Here is a 6,000-nt window from a genome sequence, read left to right on the forward strand (position 1 = left end):
TTTGTTTGGGGCATCCGGAAAAAAGCTTGTCCGGAGAAGACAAGGTGAGCGCTACCATCAGTCCTGTGTCATGCCAACAGTAAAGCATCCTGAGACCATTCATGTGTGGGGTTGCTTCTCAGCCAAGGGAGTGGGCTCACTCACAATTTTGCTTAACAACACAGCCATGAATAAAGAATGGTACCAACGCATCCTCCGAGAGCAACTTCTCCCAACCATCCAGGAAGAGTTTGGTGACGAACAGTGCCTTTTCCAGCATGATGGAGCACCTTGCCATAAGGCAAAAGTGATAACTAAGTGGCTCGGGGAACAAAACATCAATATTTTGGGTCCATGGCCAGGAAACTCCCCAGACCTTAATCCCATTGAGAATTTGTCAAAGAGGCAGGAGGACAAACAAAAACCCACAAATTCTGACAAACTCAAAGCATTGATTATGCAATGGGCTGCCAACAGTCAGGATGTCGCCCAGAAGTTAATTGACAGCATGCCAGGGCGGATTGCAGAGGTCTTGAAAAAGAAGGGTCGAAACTGCAAATATTGACTTTGCATCAACTTCATGTAATTGTCAATAAAAGACTTTGACAAGTATGAAATGCTTGTAATTATACTTCAGTATTCCATAGTAACATCTGACAAAAATATCTAGACACTGAGGCAGCAGACTTTGTGAAAATTAATATTTGTGTCATTCTCAAAACTTTTGGCCACGACAGTACACACGGTATCAAATCAAAATTTATTGGTCGTGTATACATATTTTTCAGGATGTTATCGCAAGTGCAGCGAAATGCTTATGTTTCTAGCTCCAACAGTGCAGTAACACTTAACAATACAAGACAATACACAAAACTGAAAAGAATTGAAGAAATATCAGAACAAGCAATGTCAGAGTCCAGAATATAAATATATACAGTATATATGTAAATAATGGTGTGTATAGACAGTATATGAATAGAAAAGGTGTGTACTGCAGTAGTTATATAGGATCAGCCTTGACTAGAATACAGTATATATATTGAACATAAATGTAACATGTAAAGTGTTGGTCACATGTTTCACGAGCTGAAATGAAAGATCCCAGAAATGCCCATTCGCACATAAAGCTTATTTCTCTCAAATGTGCACAAATTTGTCTATATCCCTGTTAGTGAGCATTTCTCCTTTGTCAAGATAATCCATCCTCCTGACAGGTGTGACATATCAAGAAGCTGATTAAACAGCACGATCTTCACACATGTGCACCTTGTGCTGGGGACAATGTAAGGCCACTCTAAAATGTGCAGTTCTGTCACACAACACAATGCCAGATGTCTCAAGTTGAGGGAGTGTGCAATTGGCATGCTGACTGCAGGAATATCCAACAGAGCTGTTGCCAGATAATTGAATGTTAATTTCTCTTCCATAAACTGCCTCAACATTTCGGAGAATTTGCCAGTACCTTCAACCTGCCTCACAACCGCAGACCACGTGTAACCACGCTGCCCAGGACCTCCACATCCGGCTTCTTCACCTGCGAGACCGTCTGAGGAAGGGGTGTGCTGCTGAGGACTATTTGTCTCAAAGCCATTTTGTGGGGAAAAACTCATTCTGACTGGCTGGGCCTGGAACCCAAGTGGATGGGCCTATTCCCTCCCAGGGCCACCCATGGTTACGCCACTGCCCAGTTTCGTCAAATCCATAGATTAGGCCCTAATGATTTTATTTCAATCGACTGATTCCCTTCTGTGAAATGTAACTTGGGGTAAAATCTTTGAAATTGTTGCATTTATATTTTTGTTCAGTATACATAGGAAGTGGGTAAACTATGCAAACATAATTCAAGTGACCAGTGTTCAATGACTATGCACATAACATATATAGGGCAGCAGTCTTTAAAGGTGCAGGGTAGAGTACTGGGTGGTAGCCAGCTAGTAACAATGATTAAGTCCAGGGCAGGCTAGTGGTGACTATTTAACATTGATGGCCTGGAGATTGCATTTCTTCCCGTCTCTTGGTTCCAGCTTTGATGCACTTGTACGGTCTCCGCCTTCTAGTTGCGGGGTGAACAAGCCGCCAGTGATGTGTTGGGCTGACCACACCCTCTGGAGAGCCCTGCAGTTGCGGACGGTGAAAATGTCGTACAAGGCGGCAACACAGCCCAACAGGATGCTCAATGGTGCATCTGTAGAAGTACCTAAGGGTTTTCGGGGCAAAGCCTACATTTCTGCCTCGCGAGTTTGGAGACCGTTGCACTTTCATCACACCGTCTGTGTTGATGGCCCATTTCAGGTTGTCAGGGATGTGCACACCTAGGAACATGAAGCGTTTCACTCGATGTAGATGAGGAACTTCAGAAGGCCGTTCAGCTAGAAATAGTCCATGTAGAAAACATGCCTCAGACATGCAGAATAAGCAATCACACCAGCATCACCCATTAAAATTATCTTCAAGTCAGTTACTCAACATGGCCCTGGTTCTATAACAAACTGCCATCAATGTAAAAACTAGTTCCACACTAACCAGTCAGATCCCTACAGCCTATTTGTGAAGGGCTCAATTGGTTTCCAGTTAACATTATTTCAATAAAAACAATGCTATTAGCTAAAATCTATTATAATTAATGACAAGAAATTAACAAAGGTCAATTTTATTGTTCACTGATTGACAAGGTCCCCATGTTCATGCAGTCGGGACCATAGCCAAGGCAAAACATTCAACAATTCATTATGTGGTACATTTGTTCAGAAACCAGACATTGCAAGACAAGAGGATTATGCAATGACACTCCAGGATGTGTCAAAGGGCCATGTGAACACAGCTGATGGTGGCTGAGACAAACAGTCTGGCCTGGAGTTTAGTGAATCATCTGCAGGATGTAACATTTTGTACACCACCCAAGTCCAGAAAGAAACAATCCTGTTGACACATCAATATACATTCAACATATTGCAAATGCAAGCATCTCAGCTCTAGTCAGATTGTTGTAGATAAACTACTTGAACTGAAGTCCTGTTCTATTCTCCCAGAAAAAAAAAATTATAGGTACATTAACTTGAATAAAGTTCAGGCATCAATTACTGTCCAAACAGCTTCCTGCTTTTTGTCTGTCTTTGGAAGACAAATCAGAAAGAATAAGCAATATATACACACGAGAATGTAGAGTGAGCAATTCAGGAAAGAACTGTGCTCAGGGTTACAAAGACTCTGCACTAAACAATAAGTAGGTGATAATTGTTTTACTTCACAGTACATGTTTGTCATTTAGCGGCACAAAATCTGATCCAGCCTCACCTTCAATGGAGTTGTCGCATTCCATACAATCTGCATCGTCTACCAGAAATAAAGGAATCCAATTAGTCCTAAGTAAATACCATGTAAACAGTAAGTGCCATTACAAAATTGTGCTCAGAGTTCAAAAGTCTTCACCAACAGTAAGAAAGCTGGGTTAAAGCTATTAAGCTCTCATCAATGCACAGTACAATATATACTACTAGCGTTCAAAAATTATATTCAGATGTTTGTGCATTACCTTGCATCAACTCAATGAAACAGCAATCCAGTCCAAGAAGCACCATGTTTGGTCAACCTTATCCCAATGGAGGACAAAGGAGAATGCATATGAGCAACATATACATAACTTAGGAAGCAAGCCATTAAGAACTGTGCTCAGGGTTCTTCACAATAAGTAGGTGATAAAAACCTCACTGCAAAGTACATGTTTATTTTATTAAGATAAGCCTTATCCATCCTCACCTTCTATGCTTCAACTCCATTGAATGTCAAACAATCAGCATGTATTCCTGAAATGGAAAGACAGGAGGTAGGGAATAATCTTAGTCCATAGAGTACACAAATACAATTTAGAGGCCATAAAAGCATTTACAAAATGTGCTCAGAGTTAGAACATAATGTCTTCACCAACAGTAAGAAAGCTGGGTTAAAGCTTTAAAGCTCTCATCACTGCACAGTGCATTTTCACAATAGCCCTATGGCTTCAAAAATCAATGTAGATGTTATAGTATATTACCTTTAAATACAATGTATACAGTAAGGCATTGTGGATGGGCAAGTAATCTCAGTTTAAAAGTAAACAGTAAAGCGATAAAGCTGTGCACAGTACATGTTTTTGTAGCTATAATAATTCAGAGTCATCTTCAATGGCGTTTACCTGGATATGTTTTGCTGAAATGCAAGCAGTCCACCAAATTGTGTTCTTTCCTGAAATAAATTAAGAAAATGACTAAAGGCCCAACAGCGAGCCGTGTAGGACTACAATGTAAATATTAACCATTTTACAATGTGCTCAGAGTTTAAAAGTCTTCACCAACAGTAAGAAAGCTGGGTTAAAGCTATAAAGCTCTCATCAGTGCACAGTACATGTTTAGGGTGTTTAGCTATAACAATTCTCATCTATCCTCACCTTCAATACCCTTTCCATTTAACCATCAAGCCAGTCCCAGCAGTTCCATGCTTAGTCTACATTAGAGGAATAAGAACCCTAGTGAGCAGTACATAAATACAGTGTAGACAATACCAGCCATTAGAAATTGTGCTCAGTGTTAGAACATAATGTCTTCACCAACAGTAAGAAAGCTGGGTTAAAGCTATAATGCTCTCATCAATGCACAGTACATGTTCATGGCGTTAATCTATAACTACTGAGCCATCCTCACCTTCAAACACATTGAATAGAGTTGAATCACCTTCAATGGAGTTGATGGAGCATGCTTTCCTGAAATGCAAAGGAAATGCTCAAAATGTACAATACCTGAAGCCATGTAAAGCATTTGGTAAACAGTAACAGGCTTTAAAATAGTGCTCAGTTTTTTTTTTAGGAAGTCTCTTCACCATACAATAAGAATGATGTGTTAAATAAGCATCACGGCACTGTACATCACATTAGAAAAAACCAAGTTCTTATTTATGCTCACCTTAGAGTTGATGCAATTCATTCAGTCCGCATGCTTGCATGAAATGCAAAGGAAAGAATGTCATTAATGTCAGGACTTAAAATAAAATATCTACACTCACGTGGATTGCTTTAATTGTATATTTGTTAGCCCTTCTACTAGGGCTGCCCCAGTGTGTAGGTGCAGACCACTCTCAGAAGGGCACAGTTCTGCTACAGCTCAGCACCAACAGCCACTAAAACAGTATCTGCTAGACCAGGCCACATTAGCAGAGCCTTCCTCTTCCAGCAGTGTAACACTAGTTCAGGCATTGGCTGGCCTGTACAGCTGACTACCGCTGGATTAATAAAACCCAATCATGAAAACCTAATTAACTTTACGTTTTGAATGTAAGGATGTGGGAGACAACTACCTTGAAAGGGATCATGTTATTCCCATTTGAAGCCCTCCCATGTCTGAAGACCTGAATAGTGGCACAACCTGTGAGGGTAAAGACAAGGTATGCATGAGTTGTGACAACGTTATTGCATTAAAACAAATGGTATCCATCTCGGTTTTACACTGGCTAGCCAACTTGGCTACAGTAACTAACTAGGCCCATCTTTTGCACGGCACCACGTGTCATCTCGGCCTTGCATGTGAAACGGCCCAGTCATACAGGCTAGTTAGCCGTGGCAACTTGTCGCCAAAACTAGTAAATGGCAGCCAATACAACACAACTGTTAACTGAACGAGTTAGCTGGACGTCATTTTAAAATTACTTATCTAGATATATTTTAGCCAGTACTAGAGGCAGCATTGGTTCAGCAATTTTTTGTCTAAGGTTTAGCTAGGAGCTTCCTTACCACTTAATGTTATAGCCATTTGTCTTGCCTGACTACTAAAACTCAATTCTTCCGATCATCTGTTCACTAGGTAACGTTAAATAGCTACTTCATTGCGGAAAGAACCTAACCGCCGTAGCGTTTGGCTGGAGCAATGATAGCCAGCCAATAATATATCAATACCGGCTCCATTCCAACTTCCATAAACGCAAGCAACTATTGCCATAGACGACAACTCACCTCTTTCCCCCTCATGTCTGCAAAGAGACCGCTGTTCCGGCACT

At 40.9% G+C, this 6,000-nt stretch overlaps 1 long non-coding RNA gene and 1 other non-coding gene across 2 annotated transcripts; both read right to left on the bottom strand.

The window, feature by feature from the left end:
• Positions 1–2,613: 2,613 nt before the first annotated feature.
• LOC115174899 (uncharacterized) lies at positions 2,614–6,000 on the bottom strand. The gene is made up of 10 exons (XR_003871883.1): positions 5,957–6,000; positions 5,305–5,372; positions 4,914–4,946; positions 4,656–4,714; positions 4,403–4,458; positions 4,151–4,200; positions 3,736–3,782; positions 3,512–3,568; positions 3,274–3,312; positions 2,614–2,898 (listed from the first exon to the last, which is right to left on the bottom strand). It is a non-coding gene; the product is annotated as an uncharacterized LOC115174899 (long non-coding RNA).
• On the bottom strand, positions 5,035–5,234 carry LOC115189578 (small nucleolar RNA SNORA74). The gene has a single exon (XR_003876953.1). It is a non-coding gene; the product is annotated as a small nucleolar RNA SNORA74 (small nucleolar RNA).

Source organism: Salmo trutta, chromosome 3 (genome assembly GCF_901001165.1).
Source record: "Salmo trutta chromosome 3, fSalTru1.1, whole genome shotgun sequence".
Lineage (NCBI taxonomy): Eukaryota > Metazoa > Chordata > Actinopteri > Salmoniformes > Salmonidae > Salmo > Salmo trutta.